This window comes from Schistocerca gregaria, chromosome 2 (genome assembly GCF_023897955.1).
Source record: "Schistocerca gregaria isolate iqSchGreg1 chromosome 2, iqSchGreg1.2, whole genome shotgun sequence".
Lineage (NCBI taxonomy): Eukaryota > Metazoa > Arthropoda > Insecta > Orthoptera > Acrididae > Schistocerca > Schistocerca gregaria.
The window spans coordinates 869,854,552-869,872,265 of NC_064921.1; the positions used below are offsets into that span (position 1 = coordinate 869,854,552).

A 17,714-nucleotide genomic window follows, 5' to 3' on the forward strand; every position below is an offset into this window, starting at 1 on the left:
ACAGGCAGCAGGTCTTTACTTGAGGCATAAGTAATGTTGTGCCCGCCTCGCCATACCTCTCTCAGTCGTTTCGCGTGCTAGTCCTTCTGATATAGGCCGATTGGAGAGCGTCAGCTCTCGCGTCAGCCGAGCAAAGTCGAGACAAGTCGAGACTCAAGCGGAATCGACGCACACAATATAGGGTGGCCTGCAGCGAGTAAGAGGGGGAAAGAAACATTAATTTAAGGACGCGTGGCAAAAGTACTCATACGCAGAAGTAAAACGCAGGCTGCGGTGGCCGGGAATCGAACCCGGATCAACTGCTTGGAAGGCAACTATGCTGACCATTACACCACCACCGCACGGTTTTCTTCTGCGCACGCCGCGCTGTGTCTGCTTCCCGCCTGTCGGCGGCGGCCGAAGGTGGTCGCAGCAGTAGGCGCATTACGGGGTAGGCGAGCGCATCCAGACAGCGTCTCTACGCACATTTCGCGTCCTTTGGCAAGAGTCGTCGCGTGCGTGCGCCGCAACACTACTAAGACGATCGAGTTCGGGCGTCATTTTTAAGCAGTGCAGCGCAGGATTCAGCGTTTGTAGCATTCTCTCGAGAGGATGCCACGGCGCTGGACGGCAGTCCCACTTTCCGTTCAGACGTCTGCCGCGGAAAGCACAAGGAAGCTGCGAACTAGCTGGGCATCGGTGGTTCAGTGGTAGAATGCTCGCCTGCCACGCGGGCGGCCCGGGTTCGATTCCCGGCCGATGCATCATTTTGTTTTTCCCCGATAGTGGAGCTGCGAGTCTTTCGCACTCGAAGTGCGTGGGCCACGAGAATGGACCGCGGGATTCCGTGTGGAAACAGCCAAACACGCAGCGCGCACGTCTTCTCGTTTGGACTCGTGCGTGCTATTGTACATACTGGCGTCGGCCTAGCATCGCAAGTTGCCTGCAGCGCTGGGAATGCACGTGTAGTAACAGAAAAAATGAGCCAGCAAGTGCAGACTCTCTACCACTAGTATTTGCTGCTTGCCGAGATTCCAGAAGGTATGGCAATCACGTGCCTCGGTAGCGCAGTAGGCAGCGCGTAAGTCTCATAATCTTAAGGTCGTGAGTTCGATCCTCACCCGGGGCATTTAATTTACTTTCGTTCACAGCTGAATTGACGGCTCTGGGGTTGCGAAGGAGCAAAACAGCTTGTAGTTTGTTATCCACAAGGTTTCAACAACTCAGCGTGAAAATGCTTACTTCCCGTTATTACTACTTGCAGTTCTTTTGTGAAATTTTCAAGAAAAAATGTACTAGTAATAAAACTGAATTTCGTATGATATAACATGTAAAGTCACACGGTGTATGGCCTGCTATACCTGTATAATGACAGGCTGCAGGTCTTTACTTGCGAAATAAGTAAATAAATATTACTACTCACAGGTTTGCTTTTCCTCGTACCCCTGTAACAACGAGGCCAAAAGCAACGGACTGTGACTTTTGCCATGCGCGCCTCGGCATGGGAGCGCGAAAAGATGGTCGCAAACAGGGAAAGTGCGACACGGAAAGCCAGTGCAGGGGGTGTAAACCCCGAAAAAAGTGTGCGCGTCCGGTGTGGTCTAGTGGCTAGGATACCTGGCTTTCACCCAGGAGGCCCGGGTTCGATTCCCGGTACCGGAATGTAATTTTTTCGGAACAAATCACGACAAGTTTGGACAGAGCGAAATGCTGTTTTCACGTCCTCCTCGCGTTATAGCTACTGGTTCATAAACGTGAGCTGAAAACAGTCGAGAGAAACGGGCACGCAATGAAATTACTACGAGCAGCGGAATAAAGGGAGGAGAGACGCTGGTCCACTGTTGGACTGCTACCATAGAAATGTTACCTGTAAATACGCATAGCTACTCCCTCTAAGTGCTGGAAGACAGTGTGCACCGAGGCCCGTTAGCTCAGTTGGTTAGAGCGTCGTGCTAATAACGCGAAGGTCGTGGGTTCGATCCCCCCACGGGCCAATACGATTTTTCTATTTCAAAAAGGCAACGCCTATTTCGGCGGGGAAGTGTGGTGACTAAGAAATTGTGTGGGAGCAGATAGGGGACCCGAAAGCGACTTGTCGGGACGCGCTAAAACACTTCACTGATCACACTGTTTCTCGTCCGATCACCGCTACTGCGCGACGCTGGGCGTTGTCAGTGCTTGGGCGGGTGACCGCCTGCGAACACATGGCGCTGCCGACAGTTTCAATTCGTATTTCTCTTTTCTCGTCGGTTTCGGAGCTGCAGCGCTATTCGGTCAAGGGCACTGGCGCCACGTTTTGGCTCTCGGTATGCCAAGTCGCTCCGTGCGGCCACAGTGAAATGAAGGAGCGTGTTGTAAAATTTTCAACAAAGAAAAAAAGAAATGTACTAGTAATAAAACTGAATTTGTCTGACAGAACATGTAAAATCACACAATGCACGATAACAGGCAGCAGGTCTTTACTTGAGGCATAAGTAATGTTGTGCCCGCCTCGCCATACCTCTCTCAGTCGTTTCGCGTGCTAGTCCTTCTGATATAGGCCGATTGGAGAGCGTCAGCTCTCGCGTCAGCCGAGCAAAGTCGAGACAAGTCGAGACTCAAGCGGAATCGACGCACACAATATAGGGTGGCCTGCAGCGAGTAAGAGGGGGAAAGAAACATTAATTTAAGGACGCGTGGCAAAAGTACTCATACGCAGAAGTAAAACGCAGGCTGCGGTGGCCGGGAATCGAACCCGGATCAACTGCTTGGAAGGCAACTATGCTGACCATTACACCACCACCGCACGGTTTTCTTCTGCGCACGCCGCGCTGTGTCTGCTTCCCGCCTGTCGGCGGCGGCCGAAGGTGGTCGCAGCAGTAGGCGCATTACGGGGTAGGCGAGCGCATCCAGACAGCGTCTCTACGCACATTTCGCGTCCTTTGGCAAGAGTCGTCGCGTGCGTGCGCCGCAACACTACTAAGACGATCGAGTTCGGGCGTCATTTTTAAGCAGTGCAGCGCAGGATTCAGCGTTTGTAGCATTCTCTCGAGAGGATGCCACGGCGCTGGACGGCAGTCCCACTTTCCGTTCAGACGTCTGCCGCGGAAAGCACAAGGAAGCTGCGAACTAGCTGGGCATCGGTGGTTCAGTGGTAGAATGCTCGCCTGCCACGCGGGCGGCCCGGGTTCGATTCCCGGCCGATGCATCATTTTGTTTTTCCCCGATAGTGGAGCTGCGAGTCTTTCGCACTCGAAGTGCGTGGGCCACGAGAATGGACCGCGGGATTCCGTGTGGAAACAGCCAAACACGCAGCGCGCACGTCTTCTCGTTTGGACTCGTGCGTGCTATTGTACATACTGGCGTCGGCCTAGCATCGCAAGTTGCCTGCAGCGCTGGGAATGCACGTGTAGTAACAGAAAAAATGAGCCAGCAAGTGCAGACTCTCTACCACTAGTATTTGCTGCTTGCCGAGATTCCAGAAGGTATGGCAATCACGTGCCTCGGTAGCGCAGTAGGCAGCGCGTAAGTCTCATAATCTTAAGGTCGTGAGTTCGATCCTCACCCGGGGCATTTAATTTACTTTCGTTCACAGCTGAATTGACGGCTCTGGGGTTGCGAAGGAGCAAAACAGCTTGTAGTTTGTTATCCACAAGGTTTCAACAACTCAGCGTGAAAATGCTTACTTCCCGTTATTACTACTTGCAGTTCTTTTGTGAAATTTTCAAGAAAAAATGTACTAGTAATAAAACTGAATTTCGTATGATATAACATGTAAAGTCACACGGTGTATGGCCTGCTATACCTGTATTATGACAGGCTGCAGGTCTTTACTTGCGAAATAAGTAAATAAATATTACTACTCACAGGTTTGCTTTTCCTCGTACCCCTGTAACAACGAGGCCAAAAGCAACGGACTGTGACTTTTGCCATGCGCGCCTCGGCATGGGAGCGCGAAAAGATGGTCGCAAACAGGGAAAGTGCGACACGGAAAGCCAGTGCAGGGGGTGTAAACCCCGAAAAAAGTGTGCGCGTCCGGTGTGGTCTAGTGGCTAGGATACCTGGCTTTCACCCAGGAGGCCCGGGTTCGATTCCTGGTACCGGAATGTAATTTTTTCGGAACAAATCACGACAAGTTTGGACAGAGCGAAATGCTGTTTTCACGTCCTCCTCGCGTTATAGCTACTGGTTCATAAACGTGAGCTGAAAACAGTCGAGAGAAACGGGCACGCAATGAAATTACTACGAGCAGCGGAATAAAGGGAGGAGAGACGCTGGTCCACTGTTGGACTGCTACCATAGAAATGTTACCTGTAAATACGCATAGCTACTCCCTCTAAGTGCTGGAAGACAGTGTGCACCGAGGCCCGTTAGCTCAGTTGGTTAGAGCGTCGTGCTAATAACGCGAAGGTCGTGGGTTCGATCCCCCCACGGGCCAATACGATTTTTCTATTTCAAAAAGGCAACGCCTATTTCGGCGGGGAAGTGTGGTGACTAAGAAATTGTGTGGGAGCAGATAGGGGACCCGAAAGCGACTTGTCGGGACGCGCTAAAACACTTCACTGATCACACTGTTTCTCGTCCGATCACCGCTACTGCGCGACGCTGGGCGTCGTCAGTGCTTGGGCGGGTGACCGCCTGCGAACACATGGCGCTGCCGACAGTTTCAATTCGTATTTCTCTTTTCTCGTCGGTTTCGGAGCTGCAGCGCTATTCGGTCAAGGGCACTGGCGCCACGTTTTGGCTCTCGGTATGCCAAGTCGCGCCGTGCGGCCACAGTGAAATGAAGGAGCGTGTTGTAAAATTTTCAACAAAGAAAAAAAGAAATGTACTAGTAATAAAACTGAATTTGTCTGACAGAACATGTAAAATCACACAATGCACGATAACAGGCAGCAGGTCTTTACTTGAGGCATAAGTAATGTTGTGCCCGCCTCGCCATACCTCTCTCAGTCGTTTCGCGTGCTAGTCCTTCTGATATAGGCCGATTGGAGAGCGTCAGCTCTCGCGTCAGCCGAGCAAAGTCGAGACAAGTCGAGACTCAAGCGGAATCGACGCACACAATATAGGGTGGCCTGCAGCGAGTAAGAGGGGGAAAGAAACATTAATTTAAGGACGCGTGGCAAAAGTACTCATACGCAGAAGTAAAACGCAGGCTGCGGTGGCCGGGAATCGAACCCGGATCAACTGCTTGGAAGGCAACTATGCTGACCATTACACCACCACCGCACGGTTTTCTTCTGCGCACGCCGCGCTGTGTCTGCTTCCCGCCTGTCGGCGGCGGCCGAAGGTCGTCGCAGCAGTAGGCGCATTACGGGGTAGGCGAGCGCATCCAGACAGCGTCTCTACGCACATTTCGCGTCCTTTGGCAAGAGTCGTCGCGTGCGTGCGCCGCAACACTACTAAGACGATCGAGTTCGGGCGTCATTTTTAAGCAGTGCAGCGCAGGATTCAGCGTTTGTAGCATTCTCTCGAGAGGATGCCACGGCGCTGGACGGCAGTCCCACTTTCCGTTCAGACGTCTGCCGCGGAAAGCACAAGGAAGCTGCGAACTAGCTGGGCATCGGTGGTTCAGTGGTAGAATGCTCGCCTGCCACGCGGGCGGCCCGGGTTCGATTCCCGGCCGATGCATCATTTTGTTTTTCCCCGATAGTGGAGCTGCGAGTCTTTCGCACTCGAAGTGCGTGGGCCACGAGAATGGACCGCGGGATTCCGTGTGGAAACAGCCAAACACGCAGCGCGCACGTCTTCTCGTTTGGACTCGTGCGTGCTATTGTACATACTGGCGTCGGCCTAGCATCGCAAGTTGCCTGCAGCGCTGGGAATGCACGTGTAGTAACAGAAAAAATGAGCCAGCAAGTGCAGACTCTCTACCACTAGTATTTGCTGCTTGCCGAGATTCCAGAAGGTATGGCAATCACGTGCCTCGGTAGCGCAGTAGGCAGCGCGTAAGTCTCATAATCTTAAGGTCGTGAGTTCGATCCTCACCCGGGGCATTTAATTTACTTTCGTTCACAGCTGAATTGACGGCTCTGGGGTTGCGAAGGAGCAAAACAGCTTGTAGTTTGTTATCCACAAGGTTTCAACAACTCAGCGTGAAAATGCTTACTTTCCGTTATTACTACTTGCAGTTCTTTTGTGAAATTTTCAAGAAAAAATGTACTAGTAATAAAACTGAATTTCGTATGATATAACATGTAAAGTCACACGGTGTATGGCCTGCTATACCTGTATAATGACAGGCTGCAGGTCTTTACTTGCGAAATAAGTAAATAAATATTACTACTCACAGGTTTGCTTTTCCTCGTACCCCTGTAACAACGAGGCCAAAAGCAACGGACTGTGACTTTTGCCATGCGCGCCTCGGCATGGGAGCGCGAAAAGATGGTCGCAAACAGGGAAAGTGCGACACGGAAAGCCAGTGCAGGGGGTGTAAACCCCGAAAAAAGTGTGCGCGTCCGGTGTGGTCTAGTGGCTAGGATACCTGGCTTTCACCCAGGAGGCCCGGGTTCGATTCCCGGTACCGGAATGTAATTTTTTCGGAACAAATCACGACAAGTTTGGACAGAGCGAAATGCTGTTTTCACGTCCTCCTCGCGTTATAGCTACTGGTTCATAAACGTGAGCTGAAAACAGTCGAGAGAAACGGGCACGCAATGAAATTACTACGAGCAGCGGAATAAAGGGAGGAGAGACGCTGGTCCACTGTTGGACTGCTACCATAGAAATGTTACCTGTAAATACGCATAGCTACTCCCTCTAAGTGCTGGAAGACAGTGTGCACCGAGGCCCGTTAGCTCAGTTGGTTAGAGCGTCGTGCTAATAACGCGAAGGTCGTGGGTTCGATCCCCCCACGGGCCAATACGATTTTTCTATTTCAAAAAGGCAACGCCTATTTCGGCGGGGAAGTGTGGTGACTAAGAAATTGTGTGGGAGCAGATAGGGGACCCGAAAGCGACTTGTCGGGACGCGCTAAAACACTTCACTGATCACACTGTTTCTCGTCCGATCACCGCTACTGCGCGACGCTGGGCGTTGTCAGTGCTTGGGCGGGTGACCGCCTGCGAACACATGGCGCTGCCGACAGTTTCAATTCGTATTTCTCTTTTCTCGTCGGTTTCGGAGCTGCAGCGCTATTCGGTCAAGGGCACTGGCGCCACGTTTTGGCTCTCGGTATGCCAAGTCGCGCCGTGCGGCCACAGTGAAATGAAGGAGCGTGTTGTAAAATTTTCAACAAAGAAAAAAAGAAATGTACTAGTAATAAAACTGAATTTGTCTGACAGAACATGTAAAATCACACAATGCACGATAACAGGCAGCAGGTCTTTACTTGAGGCATAAGTAATGTTGTGCCCGCCTCGCCATACCTCTCTCAGTCGTTTCGCGTGCTAGTCCTTCTGATATAGGCCGATTGGAGAGCGTCAGCTCTCGCGTCAGCCGAGCAAAGTCGAGACAAGTCGAGACTCAAGCGGAATCGACGCACACAATATAGGGTGGCCTGCAGCGAGTAAGAGGGGGAAAGAAACATTAATTTAAGGACGCGTGGCAAAAGTACTCATACGCAGAAGTAAAACGCAGGCTGCGGTGGCCGGGAATCGAACCCGGATCAACTGCTTGGAAGGCAACTATGCTGACCATTACACCACCACCGCACGGTTTTCTTCTGCGCACGCCGCGCTGTGTCTGCTTCCCGCCTGTCGGCGGCGGCCGAAGGTCGTCGCAGCAGTAGGCGCATTACGGGGTAGGCGAGCGCATCCAGACAGCGTCTCTACGCACATTTCGCGTCCTTTGGCAAGAGTCGTCGCGTGCGTGCGCCGCAACACTACTAAGACGATCGAGTTCGGGCGTCATTTTTAAGCAGTGCAGCGCAGGATTCAGCGTTTGTAGCATTCTCTCGAGAGGATGCCACGGCGCTGGACGGCAGTCCCACTTTCCGTTCAGACGTCTGCCGCGGAAAGCACAAGGAAGCTGCGAACTAGCTGGGCATCGGTGGTTCAGTGGTAGAATGCTCGCCTGCCACGCGGGCGGCCCGGGTTCGATTCCCGGCCGATGCATCATTTTGTTTTTCCCCGATAGTGGAGCTGCGAGTCTTTCGCACTCGAAGTGCGTGGGCCACGAGAATGGACCGCGGGATTCCGTGTGGAAACAGCCAAACACGCAGCGCGCACGTCTTCTCGTTTGGACTCGTGCGTGCTATTGTACATACTGGCGTCGGCCTAGCATCGCAAGTTGCCTGCAGCGCTGGGAATGCACGTGTAGTAACAGAAAAAATGAGCCAGCAAGTGCAGACTCTCTACCACTAGTATTTGCTGCTTGCCGAGATTCCAGAAGGTATGGCAATCACGTGCCTCGGTAGCGCAGTAGGCAGCGCGTAAGTCTCATAATCTTAAGGTCGTGAGTTCGATCCTCACCCGGGGCATTTAATTTACTTTCGTTCACAGCTGAATTGACGGCTCTGGGGTTGCGAAGGAGCAAAACAGCTTGTAGTTTGTTATCCACAAGGTTTCAACAACTCAGCGTGAAAATGCTTACTTTCCGTTATTACTACTTGCAGTTCTTTTGTGAAATTTTCAAGAAAAAATGTACTAGTAATAAAACTGAATTTCGTATGATATAACATGTAAAGTCACACGGTGTATGGCCTGCTATACCTGTATAATGACAGGCTGCAGGTCTTTACTTGCGAAATAAGTAAATAAATATTACTACTCACAGGTTTGCTTTTCCTCGTACCCCTGTAACAACGAGGCCAAAAGCAACGGACTGTGACTTTTGCCATGCGCGCCTCGGCATGGGAGCGCGAAAAGATGGTCGCAAACAGGGAAAGTGCGACACGGAAAGCCAGTGCAGGGGGTGTAAACCCCGAAAAAAGTGTGCGCGTCCGGTGTGGTCTAGTGGCTAGGATACCTGGCTTTCACCCAGGAGGCCCGGGTTCGATTCCCGGTACCGGAATGTAATTTTTTCGGAACAAATCACGACAAGTTTGGACAGAGCGAAATGCTGTTTTCACGTCCTCCTCGCGTTATAGCTACTGGTTCATAAACGTGAGCTGAAAACAGTCGAGAGAAACGGGCACGCAATGAAATTACTACGAGCAGCGGAATAAAGGGAGGAGAGACGCTGGTCCACTGTTGGACTGCTACCATAGAAATGTTACCTGTAAATACGCATAGCTACTCCCTCTAAGTGCTGGAAGACAGTGTGCACCGAGGCCCGTTAGCTCAGTTGGTTAGAGCGTCGTGCTAATAACGCGAAGGTCGTGGGTTCGATCCCCCCACGGGCCAATACGATTTTTCTATTTCAAAAAGGCAACGCCTATTTCGGCGGGGAAGTGTGGTGACTAAGAAATTGTGTGGGAGCAGATAGGGGACCCGAAAGCGACTTGTCGGGACGCGCTAAAACACTTCACTGATCACACTGTTTCTCGTCCGATCACCGCTACTGCGCGACGCTGGGCGTTGTCAGTGCTTGGGCGGGTGACCGCCTGCGAACACATGGCGCTGCCGACAGTTTCAATTCGTATTTCTCTTTTCTCGTCGGTTTCGGAGCTGCAGCGCTATTCGGTCAAGGGCACTGGCGCCACGTTTTGGCTCTCGGTATGCCAAGTCGCGCCGTGCGGCCACAGTGAAATGAAGGAGCGTGTTGTAAAATTTTCAACAAAGAAAAAAAGAAATGTACTAGTAATAAAACTGAATTTGTCTGACAGAACATGTAAAATCACACAATGCACGATAACAGGCAGCAGGTCTTTACTTGAGGCATAAGTAATGTTGTGCCCGCCTCGCCATACCTCTCTCAGTCGTTTCGCGTGCTAGTCCTTCTGATATAGGCCGATTGGAGAGCGTCAGCTCTCGCGTCAGCCGAGCAAAGTCGAGACAAGTCGAGACTCAAGCGGAATCGACGCACACAATATAGGGTGGCCTGCAGCGAGTAAGAGGGGGAAAGAAACATTAATTTAAGGACGCGTGGCAAAAGTACTCATACGCAGAAGTAAAACGCAGGCTGCGGTGGCCGGGAATCGAACCCGGATCAACTGCTTGGAAGGCAACTATGCTGACCATTACACCACCACCGCACGGTTTTCTTCTGCGCACGCCGCGCTGTGTCTGCTTCCCGCCTGTCGGCGGCGGCCGAAGGTCGTCGCAGCAGTAGGCGCATTACGGGGTAGGCGAGCGCATCCAGACAGCGTCTCTACGCACATTTCGCGTCCTTTGGCAAGAGTCGTCGCGTGCGTGCGCCGCAACACTACTAAGACGATCGAGTTCGGGCGTCATTTTTAAGCAGTGCAGCGCAGGATTCAGCGTTTGTAGCATTCTCTCGAGAGGATGCCACGGCGCTGGACGGCAGTCCCACTTTCCGTTCAGACGTCTGCCGCGGAAAGCACAAGGAAGCTGCGAACTAGCTGGGCATCGGTGGTTCAGTGGTAGAATGCTCGCCTGCCACGCGGGCGGCCCGGGTTCGATTCCCGGCCGATGCATCATTTTGTTTTTCCCCGATAGTGGAGCTGCGAGTCTTTCGCACTCGAAGTGCGTGGGCCACGAGAATGGACCGCGGGATTCCGTGTGGAAACAGCCAAACACGCAGCGCGCACGTCTTCTCGTTTGGACTCGTGCGTGCTATTGTACATACTGGCGTCGGCCTAGCATCGCAAGTTGCCTGCAGCGCTGGGAATGCACGTGTAGTAACAGAAAAAATGAGCCAGCAAGTGCAGACTCTCTACCACTAGTATTTGCTACTTGCCGAGATTCCAGAAGGTATGGCAATCACGTGCCTCGGTAGCGCAGTAGGCAGCGCGTAAGTCTCATAATCTTAAGGTCGTGAGTTCGATCCTCACCCGGGGCATTTAATTTACTTTCGTTCACAGCTGAATTGACGGCTCTGGGGTTGCGAAGGAGCAAAACAGCTTGTAGTTTGTTATCCACAAGGTTTCAACAACTCAGCGTGAAAATGCTTACTTCCCGTTATTACTACTTGCAGTTCTTTTGTGAAATTTTCAAGAAAAAATGTACTAGTAATAAAACTGAATTTCGTATGATATAACATGTAAAGTCACACGGTGTATGGCCTGCTATACCTGTATTATGACAGGCTGCAGGTCTTTACTTGCGAAATAAGTAAATAAATATTACTACTCACAGGTTTGCTTTTCCTCGTACCCCTGTAACAACGAGGCCAAAAGCAACGGACTGTGACTTTTGCCATGCGCGCCTCGGCATGGGAGCGCGAAAAGATGGTCGCAAACAGGGAAAGTGCGACACGGAAAGCCAGTGCAGGGGGTGTAAACCCCGAAAAAAGTGTGCGCGTCCGGTGTGGTCTAGTGGCTAGGATACCTGGCTTTCACCCAGGAGGCCCGGGTTCGATTCCCGGTACCGGAATGTAATTTTTTCGGAACAAATCACGACAAGTTTGGACAGAGCGAAATGCTGTTTTCACGTCCTCCTCGCGTTATAGCTACTGGTTCATAAACGTGAGCTGAAAACAGTCGAGAGAAACGGGCACGCAATGAAATTACTACGAGCAGCGGAATAAAGGGAGGAGAGACGCTGGTCCACTGTTGGACTGCTACCATAGAAATGTTACCTGTAAATACGCATAGCTACTCCCTCTAAGTGCTGGAAGACAGTGTGCACCGAGGCCCGTTAGCTCAGTTGGTTAGAGCGTCGTGCTAATAACGCGAAGGTCGTGGGTTCGATCCCCCCACGGGCCAATACGATTTTTCTATTTCAAAAAGGCAACGCCTATTTCGGCGGGGAAGTGTGGTGACTAAGAAATTGTGTGGGAGCAGATAGGGGACCCGAAAGCGACTTGTCGGGACGCGCTAAAACACTTCACTGATCACACTGTTTCTCGTCCGATCACCGCTACTGCGCGACGCTGGGCGTTGTCAGTGCTTGGGCGGGTGACCGCCTGCGAACACATGGCGCTGCCGACAGTTTCAATTCGTATTTCTCTTTTCTCGTCGGTTTCGGAGCTGCAGCGCTATTCGGTCAAGGGCACTGGCGCCACGTTTTGGCTCTCGGTATGCCAAGTCGCGCCGTGCGGCCACAGTGAAATGAAGGAGCGTGTTGTAAAATTTTCAACAAAGAAAAAAAGAAATGTACTAGTAATAAAACTGAATTTGTCTGACAGAACATGTAAAATCACACAATGCACGATAACAGGCAGCAGGTCTTTACTTGAGGCATAAGTAATGTTGTGCCCGCCTCGCCATACCTCTCTCAGTCGTTTCGCGTGCTAGTCCTTCTGATATAGGCCGATTGGAGAGCGTCAGCTCTCGCGTCAGCCGAGCAAAGTCGAGACAAGTCGAGACTCAAGCGGAATCGACGCACACAATATAGGGTGGCCTGCAGCGAGTAAGAGGGGGAAAGAAACATTAATTTAAGGACGCGTGGCAAAAGTACTCATACGCAGAAGTAAAACGCAGGCTGCGGTGGCCGGGAATCGAACCCGGATCAACTGCTTGGAAGGCAACTATGCTGACCATTACACCACCACCGCACGGTTTTCTTCTGCGCACGCCGCGCTGTGTCTGCTTCCCGCCTGTCGGCGGCGGCCGAAGGTCGTCGCAGCAGTAGGCGCATTACGGGGTAGGCGAGCGCATCCAGACAGCGTCTCTACGCACATTTCGCGTCCTTTGGCAAGAGTCGTCGCGTGCGTGCGCCGCAACACTACTAAGACGATCGAGTTCGGGCGTCATTTTTAAGCAGTGCAGCGCAGGATTCAGCGTTTGTAGCATTCTCTCGAGAGGATGCCACGGCGCTGGACGGCAGTCCCACTTTCCGTTCAGACGTCTGCCGCGGAAAGCACAAGGAAGCTGCGAACTAGCTGGGCATCGGTGGTTCAGTGGTAGAATGCTCGCCTGCCACGCGGGCGGCCCGGGTTCGATTCCCGGCCGATGCATCATTTTGTTTTTCCCCGATAGTGGAGCTGCGAGTCTTTCGCACTCGAAGTGCGTGGGCCACGAGAATGGACCGCGGGATTCCGTGTGGAAACAGCCAAACACGCAGCGCGCACGTCTTCTCGTTTGGACTCGTGCGTGCTATTGTACATACTGGCGTCGGCCTAGCATCGCAAGTTGCCTGCAGCGCTGGGAATGCACGTGTAGTAACAGAAAAAATGAGCCAGCAAGTGCAGACTCTCTACCACTAGTATTTGCTACTTGCCGAGATTCCAGAAGGTATGGCAATCACGTGCCTCGGTAGCGCAGTAGGCAGCGCGTAAGTCTCATAATCTTAAGGTCGTGAGTTCGATCCTCACCCGGGGCATTTAATTTACTTTCGTTCACAGCTGAATTGACGGCTCTGGGGTTGCGAAGGAGCAAAACAGCTTGTAGTTTGTTATCCACAAGGTTTCAACAACTCAGCGTGAAAATGCTTACTTCCCGTTATTACTACTTGCAGTTCTTTTGTGAAATTTTCAAGAAAAAATGTACTAGTAATAAAACTGAATTTCGTATGATATAACATGTAAAGTCACACGGTGTATGGCCTGCTATACCTGTATTATGACAGGCTGCAGGTCTTTACTTGCGAAATAAGTAAATAAATATTACTACTCACAGGTTTGCTTTTCCTCGTACCCCTGTAACAACGAGGCCAAAAGCAACGGACTGTGACTTTTGCCATGCGCGCCTCGGCATGGGAGCGCGAAAAGATGGTCGCAAACAGGGAAAGTGCGACACGGAAAGCCAGTGCAGGGGGTGTAAACCCCGAAAAAAGTGTGCGCGTCCGGTGTGGTCTAGTGGCTAGGATACCTGGCTTTCACCCAGGAGGCCCGGGTTCGATTCCCGGTACCGGAATGTAATTTTTTCGGAACAAATCACGACAAGTTTGGACAGAGCGAAATGCTGTTTTCACGTCCTCCTCGCGTTATAGCTACTGGTTCATAAACGTGAGCTGAAAACAGTCGAGAGAAACGGGCACGCAATGAAATTACTACGAGCAGCGGAATAAAGGGAGGAGAGACGCTGGTCCACTGTTGGACTGCTACCATAGAAATGTTACCTGTAAATACGCATAGCTACTCCCTCTAAGTGCTGGAAGACAGTGTGCACCGAGGCCCGTTAGCTCAGTTGGTTAGAGCGTCGTGCTAATAACGCGAAGGTCGTGGGTTCGATCCCCCCACGGGCCAATACGATTTTTCTATTTCAAAAAGGCAACGCCTATTTCGGCGGGGAAGTGTGGTGACTAAGAAATTGTGTGGGAGCAGATAGGGGACCCGAAAGCGACTTGTCGGGACGCGCTAAAACACTTCACTGATCACACTGTTTCTCGTCCGATCACCGCTACTGCGCGACGCTGGGCGTTGTCAGTGCTTGGGCGGGTGACCGCCTGCGAACACATGGCGCTGCCGACAGTTTCAATTCGTATTTCTCTTTTCTCGTCGGTTTCGGAGCTGCAGCGCTATTCGGTCAAGGGCACTGGCGCCACGTTTTGGCTCTCGGTATGCCAAGTCGCGCCGTGCGGCCACAGTGAAATGAAGGAGCGTGTTGTAAAATTTTCAACAAAGAAAAAAAGAAATGTACTAGTAATAAAACTGAATTTGTCTGACAGAACATGTAAAATCACACAATGCACGATAACAGGCAGCAGGTCTTTACTTGAGGCATAAGTAATGTTGTGCCCGCCTCGCCATACCTCTCTCAGTCGTTTCGCGTGCTAGTCCTTCTGATATAGGCCGATTGGAGAGCGTCAGCTCTCGCGTCAGCCGAGCAAAGTCGAGACAAGTCGAGACTCAAGCGGAATCGACGCACACAATATAGGGTGGCCTGCAGCGAGTAAGAGGGGGAAAGAAACATTAATTTAAGGACGCGTGGCAAAAGTACTCATACGCAGAAGTAAAACGCAGGCTGCGGTGGCCGGGAATCGAACCCGGATCAACTGCTTGGAAGGCAACTATGCTGACCATTACACCACCACCGCACGGTTTTCTTCTGCGCACGCCGCGCTGTGTCTGCTTCCCGCCTGTCGGCGGCGGCCGAAGGTGGTCGCAGCAGTAGGCGCATTACGGGGTAGGCGAGCGCATCCAGACAGCGTCTCTACGCACATTTCGCGTCCTTTGGCAAGAGTCGTCGCGTGCGTGCGCCGCAACACTACTAAGACGATCGAGTTCGGGCGTCATTTTTAAGCAGTGCAGCGCAGGATTCAGCGTTTGTAGCATTCTCTCGAGAGGATGCCACGGCGCTGGACGGCAGTCCCACTTTCCGTTCAGACGTCTGCCGCGGAAAGCACAAGGAAGCTGCGAACTAGCTGGGCATCGGTGGTTCAGTGGTAGAATGCTCGCCTGCCACGCGGGCGGCCCGGGTTCGATTCCCGGCCGATGCATCATTTTGTTTTTCCCCGATAGTGGAGCTGCGAGTCTTTCGCACTCGAAGTGCGTGGGCCACGAGAATGGACCGCGGGATTCCGTGTGGAAACAGCCAAACACGCAGCGCGCACGTCTTCTCGTTTGGACTCGTGCGTGCTATTGTACATACTGGCGTCGGCCTAGCATCGCAAGTTGCCTGCAGCGCTGGGAATGCACGTGTAGTAACAGAAAAAATGAGCCAGCAAGTGCAGACTCTCTACCACTAGTATTTGCTACTTGCCGAGATTCCAGAAGGTATGGCAATCACGTGCCTCGGTAGCGCAGTAGGCAGCGCGTAAGTCTCATAATCTTAAGGTCGTGAGTTCGATCCTCACCCGGGGCATTTAATTTACTTTCGTTCACAGCTGAATTGACGGCTCTGGGGTTGCGAAGGAGCAAAACAGCTTGTAGTTTGTTATCCACAAGGTTTCAACAACTCAGCGTGAAAATGCTTACTTCCCGTTATTACTACTTGCAGTTCTTTTGTGAAATTTTCAAGAAAAAATGTACTAGTAATAAAACTGAATTTCGTATGATATAACATGTAAAGTCACACGGTGTATGGCCTGCTATACCTGTATTATGACAGGCTGCAGGTCTTTACTTGCGAAATAAGTAAATAAATATTACTACTCACAGGTTTGCTTTTCCTCGTACCCCTGTAACAACGAGGCCAAAAGCAACGGACTGTGACTTTTGCCATGCGCGCCTCGGCATGGGAGCGCGAAAAGATGGTCGCAAACAGGGAAAGTGCGACACGGAAAGCCAGTGCAGGGGGTGTAAACCCCGAAAAAAGTGTGCGCGTCCGGTGTGGTCTAGTGGCTAGGATACCTGGCTTTCACCCAGGAGGCCCGGGTTCGATTCCCGGTACCGGAATGTAATTTTTTCGGAACAAATCACGACAAGTTTGGACAGAGCGAAATGCTGTTTTCACGTCCTCCTCGCGTTATAGCTACTGGTTCATAAACGTGAGCTGAAAACAGTCGAGAGAAACGGGCACGCAATGAAATTACTACGAGCAGCGGAATAAAGGGAGGAGAGACGCTGGTCCACTGTTGGACTGCTACCATAGAAATGTTACCTGTAAATACGCATAGCTACTCCCTCTAAGTGCTGGAAGACAGTGTGCACCGAGGCCCGTTAGCTCAGTTGGTTAGAGCGTCGTGCTAATAACGCGAAGGTCGTGGGTTCGATCCCCCCACGGGCCAATACGATTTTTCTATTTAAAAAAGTGTGGGGAAGTGTGGTGACTAAGAAATTGTGTGGGAGCAGATAGGGGACCCGAAAGCGACTTGTCGGGACGCGCTAAAACACTTCACTGATCACACTGTTTCTCGTCCGATCACCGCTACTGCGCGACGCTGGGCGTTGTCAGTGCTTGGGCGGGTGACCGCCTGCGAACACATGGCGCTGCCGACAGTTTCAATTCGTATTTCTCTTTTCTCGTCGGTTTCGGAGCTGCAGCGCTATTCGGTCAAGGGCACTGGCGCCACGTTTTGGCTCTCGGTATGCCAAGTCGCGCCGTGCGGCCACAGTGAAATGAAGGAGCGTGTTGTAAAATTTTCAACAAAGAAAAAAAGAAATGTACTAGTAATAAAACTGAATTTGTCTGACAGAACATGTAAAATCACACAATGCACGATAACAGGCAGCAGGTCTTTACTTGAGGCATAAGTAATGTTGTGCCCGCCTCGCCATACCTCTCTCAGTCGTTTCGCGTGCTAGTCCTTCTGATATAGGCCGATTGGAGAGCGTCAGCTCTCGCGTCAGCCGAGCAAAGTCGAGACAAGTCGAGACTCAAGCGGAATCGACGCACACAATATAGGGTGGCCTGCAGCGAGTAAGAGGGGGAAAGAAACATTAATTTAAGGACGCGTGGCAAAAGTACTCATACGCAGAAGTAAAACGCAGGCTGCGGTGGCCGGGAATCGAACCCGGATCAACTGCTTGGAAGGCAACTATGCTGACCATTACACCACCACCGCACGGTTTTCTTCTGCGCACGCCGCGCTGTGTCTGCTTCCCGCCTGTCGGCGGCGGCCGAAGGTGGTCGCAGCAGTAGGCGCATTACGGGGTAGGCGAGCGCATCCAGACAGCGTCTCTACGCACATTTCGCGTCCTTTGGCAAGAGTCGTCGCGTGCGTGCGCCGCAACACTACTAAGACGATCGAGTTCGGGCGTCACTTTTAAGCAGTGCAGCGCAGGATTCAGCGTTTGTAGCATTCTCTCGAGAGGATGCCACGGCGCTGGACGGCAGTCCCACTTTCCGTTCAGACGTCTGCCGCGGAAAGCACAAGGAAGCTGCGAACTAGCTGGGCATCGGTGGTTCAGTGGTAGAATGCTCGCCTGCCACGCGGGCGGCCCGGGTTCGATTCCCGGCCGATGCATCATTTTGTTTTTCCCCGATAGTG

The 17,714-nt window shown here is 51.9% G+C and overlaps 37 non-coding genes across 37 annotated transcripts; 29 read left to right on the forward strand and 8 right to left on the reverse strand.

The window, feature by feature from the left end:
• Positions 1–269: 269 nt before the first annotated feature.
• Positions 270–341, reverse strand: Trnag-ucc (transfer RNA glycine (anticodon UCC)). The gene has a single exon. It is a non-coding gene; the product is annotated as a tRNA-Gly (tRNA).
• Positions 342–672: 331 nt separating this feature from the next.
• On the forward strand, positions 673–743 carry Trnag-gcc (transfer RNA glycine (anticodon GCC)). The gene has a single exon. It is a non-coding gene; the product is annotated as a tRNA-Gly (tRNA).
• Positions 744–1,035: 292 nt separating this feature from the next.
• Trnam-cau (transfer RNA methionine (anticodon CAU)) lies at positions 1,036–1,108 on the forward strand. The gene has a single exon. It is a non-coding gene; the product is annotated as a tRNA-Met (tRNA).
• A 461-nt stretch (positions 1,109–1,569) lies between these two features.
• Trnae-uuc (transfer RNA glutamic acid (anticodon UUC)) lies at positions 1,570–1,641 on the forward strand. Its single transcript has one exon. It is a non-coding gene; the product is annotated as a tRNA-Glu (tRNA).
• A 258-nt stretch (positions 1,642–1,899) lies between these two features.
• On the forward strand, positions 1,900–1,973 carry Trnai-aau (transfer RNA isoleucine (anticodon AAU)). The gene has a single exon. It is a non-coding gene; the product is annotated as a tRNA-Ile (tRNA).
• Positions 1,974–2,692: 719 nt separating this feature from the next.
• Positions 2,693–2,764, reverse strand: Trnag-ucc (transfer RNA glycine (anticodon UCC)). Its single transcript has one exon. It is a non-coding gene; the product is annotated as a tRNA-Gly (tRNA).
• Positions 2,765–3,095: 331 nt separating this feature from the next.
• On the forward strand, positions 3,096–3,166 carry Trnag-gcc (transfer RNA glycine (anticodon GCC)). The gene has a single exon. It is a non-coding gene; the product is annotated as a tRNA-Gly (tRNA).
• A 292-nt stretch (positions 3,167–3,458) lies between these two features.
• Positions 3,459–3,531, forward strand: Trnam-cau (transfer RNA methionine (anticodon CAU)). The gene has a single exon. It is a non-coding gene; the product is annotated as a tRNA-Met (tRNA).
• A 461-nt stretch (positions 3,532–3,992) lies between these two features.
• Positions 3,993–4,064, forward strand: Trnae-uuc (transfer RNA glutamic acid (anticodon UUC)). Its single transcript has one exon. It is a non-coding gene; the product is annotated as a tRNA-Glu (tRNA).
• Positions 4,065–4,322: 258 nt separating this feature from the next.
• On the forward strand, positions 4,323–4,396 carry Trnai-aau (transfer RNA isoleucine (anticodon AAU)). Its single transcript has one exon. It is a non-coding gene; the product is annotated as a tRNA-Ile (tRNA).
• A 719-nt stretch (positions 4,397–5,115) lies between these two features.
• On the reverse strand, positions 5,116–5,187 carry Trnag-ucc (transfer RNA glycine (anticodon UCC)). The gene has a single exon. It is a non-coding gene; the product is annotated as a tRNA-Gly (tRNA).
• Positions 5,188–5,518: 331 nt separating this feature from the next.
• Positions 5,519–5,589, forward strand: Trnag-gcc (transfer RNA glycine (anticodon GCC)). The gene has a single exon. It is a non-coding gene; the product is annotated as a tRNA-Gly (tRNA).
• Positions 5,590–5,881: 292 nt separating this feature from the next.
• Positions 5,882–5,954, forward strand: Trnam-cau (transfer RNA methionine (anticodon CAU)). The gene has a single exon. It is a non-coding gene; the product is annotated as a tRNA-Met (tRNA).
• A 461-nt stretch (positions 5,955–6,415) lies between these two features.
• On the forward strand, positions 6,416–6,487 carry Trnae-uuc (transfer RNA glutamic acid (anticodon UUC)). The gene has a single exon. It is a non-coding gene; the product is annotated as a tRNA-Glu (tRNA).
• A 258-nt stretch (positions 6,488–6,745) lies between these two features.
• Positions 6,746–6,819, forward strand: Trnai-aau (transfer RNA isoleucine (anticodon AAU)). The gene has a single exon. It is a non-coding gene; the product is annotated as a tRNA-Ile (tRNA).
• A 719-nt stretch (positions 6,820–7,538) lies between these two features.
• On the reverse strand, positions 7,539–7,610 carry Trnag-ucc (transfer RNA glycine (anticodon UCC)). Its single transcript has one exon. It is a non-coding gene; the product is annotated as a tRNA-Gly (tRNA).
• A 331-nt stretch (positions 7,611–7,941) lies between these two features.
• Positions 7,942–8,012, forward strand: Trnag-gcc (transfer RNA glycine (anticodon GCC)). Its single transcript has one exon. It is a non-coding gene; the product is annotated as a tRNA-Gly (tRNA).
• Positions 8,013–8,304: 292 nt separating this feature from the next.
• On the forward strand, positions 8,305–8,377 carry Trnam-cau (transfer RNA methionine (anticodon CAU)). The gene has a single exon. It is a non-coding gene; the product is annotated as a tRNA-Met (tRNA).
• Positions 8,378–8,838: 461 nt separating this feature from the next.
• Trnae-uuc (transfer RNA glutamic acid (anticodon UUC)) lies at positions 8,839–8,910 on the forward strand. Its single transcript has one exon. It is a non-coding gene; the product is annotated as a tRNA-Glu (tRNA).
• Positions 8,911–9,168: 258 nt separating this feature from the next.
• On the forward strand, positions 9,169–9,242 carry Trnai-aau (transfer RNA isoleucine (anticodon AAU)). The gene has a single exon. It is a non-coding gene; the product is annotated as a tRNA-Ile (tRNA).
• Positions 9,243–9,961: 719 nt separating this feature from the next.
• On the reverse strand, positions 9,962–10,033 carry Trnag-ucc (transfer RNA glycine (anticodon UCC)). The gene has a single exon. It is a non-coding gene; the product is annotated as a tRNA-Gly (tRNA).
• A 331-nt stretch (positions 10,034–10,364) lies between these two features.
• Positions 10,365–10,435, forward strand: Trnag-gcc (transfer RNA glycine (anticodon GCC)). The gene has a single exon. It is a non-coding gene; the product is annotated as a tRNA-Gly (tRNA).
• A 292-nt stretch (positions 10,436–10,727) lies between these two features.
• Trnam-cau (transfer RNA methionine (anticodon CAU)) lies at positions 10,728–10,800 on the forward strand. The gene has a single exon. It is a non-coding gene; the product is annotated as a tRNA-Met (tRNA).
• A 461-nt stretch (positions 10,801–11,261) lies between these two features.
• Positions 11,262–11,333, forward strand: Trnae-uuc (transfer RNA glutamic acid (anticodon UUC)). Its single transcript has one exon. It is a non-coding gene; the product is annotated as a tRNA-Glu (tRNA).
• A 258-nt stretch (positions 11,334–11,591) lies between these two features.
• Trnai-aau (transfer RNA isoleucine (anticodon AAU)) lies at positions 11,592–11,665 on the forward strand. The gene has a single exon. It is a non-coding gene; the product is annotated as a tRNA-Ile (tRNA).
• A 719-nt stretch (positions 11,666–12,384) lies between these two features.
• Positions 12,385–12,456, reverse strand: Trnag-ucc (transfer RNA glycine (anticodon UCC)). The gene has a single exon. It is a non-coding gene; the product is annotated as a tRNA-Gly (tRNA).
• A 331-nt stretch (positions 12,457–12,787) lies between these two features.
• Positions 12,788–12,858, forward strand: Trnag-gcc (transfer RNA glycine (anticodon GCC)). Its single transcript has one exon. It is a non-coding gene; the product is annotated as a tRNA-Gly (tRNA).
• Positions 12,859–13,150: 292 nt separating this feature from the next.
• Trnam-cau (transfer RNA methionine (anticodon CAU)) lies at positions 13,151–13,223 on the forward strand. The gene has a single exon. It is a non-coding gene; the product is annotated as a tRNA-Met (tRNA).
• Positions 13,224–13,684: 461 nt separating this feature from the next.
• Trnae-uuc (transfer RNA glutamic acid (anticodon UUC)) lies at positions 13,685–13,756 on the forward strand. The gene has a single exon. It is a non-coding gene; the product is annotated as a tRNA-Glu (tRNA).
• A 258-nt stretch (positions 13,757–14,014) lies between these two features.
• Trnai-aau (transfer RNA isoleucine (anticodon AAU)) lies at positions 14,015–14,088 on the forward strand. Its single transcript has one exon. It is a non-coding gene; the product is annotated as a tRNA-Ile (tRNA).
• A 719-nt stretch (positions 14,089–14,807) lies between these two features.
• Trnag-ucc (transfer RNA glycine (anticodon UCC)) lies at positions 14,808–14,879 on the reverse strand. The gene has a single exon. It is a non-coding gene; the product is annotated as a tRNA-Gly (tRNA).
• A 331-nt stretch (positions 14,880–15,210) lies between these two features.
• Positions 15,211–15,281, forward strand: Trnag-gcc (transfer RNA glycine (anticodon GCC)). Its single transcript has one exon. It is a non-coding gene; the product is annotated as a tRNA-Gly (tRNA).
• A 292-nt stretch (positions 15,282–15,573) lies between these two features.
• Positions 15,574–15,646, forward strand: Trnam-cau (transfer RNA methionine (anticodon CAU)). The gene has a single exon. It is a non-coding gene; the product is annotated as a tRNA-Met (tRNA).
• Positions 15,647–16,107: 461 nt separating this feature from the next.
• Positions 16,108–16,179, forward strand: Trnae-uuc (transfer RNA glutamic acid (anticodon UUC)). Its single transcript has one exon. It is a non-coding gene; the product is annotated as a tRNA-Glu (tRNA).
• A 258-nt stretch (positions 16,180–16,437) lies between these two features.
• On the forward strand, positions 16,438–16,511 carry Trnai-aau (transfer RNA isoleucine (anticodon AAU)). The gene has a single exon. It is a non-coding gene; the product is annotated as a tRNA-Ile (tRNA).
• A 705-nt stretch (positions 16,512–17,216) lies between these two features.
• Trnag-ucc (transfer RNA glycine (anticodon UCC)) lies at positions 17,217–17,288 on the reverse strand. Its single transcript has one exon. It is a non-coding gene; the product is annotated as a tRNA-Gly (tRNA).
• A 331-nt stretch (positions 17,289–17,619) lies between these two features.
• Trnag-gcc (transfer RNA glycine (anticodon GCC)) lies at positions 17,620–17,690 on the forward strand. The gene has a single exon. It is a non-coding gene; the product is annotated as a tRNA-Gly (tRNA).
• The last annotated feature ends 24 nt before the right edge of the window (positions 17,691–17,714 follow it).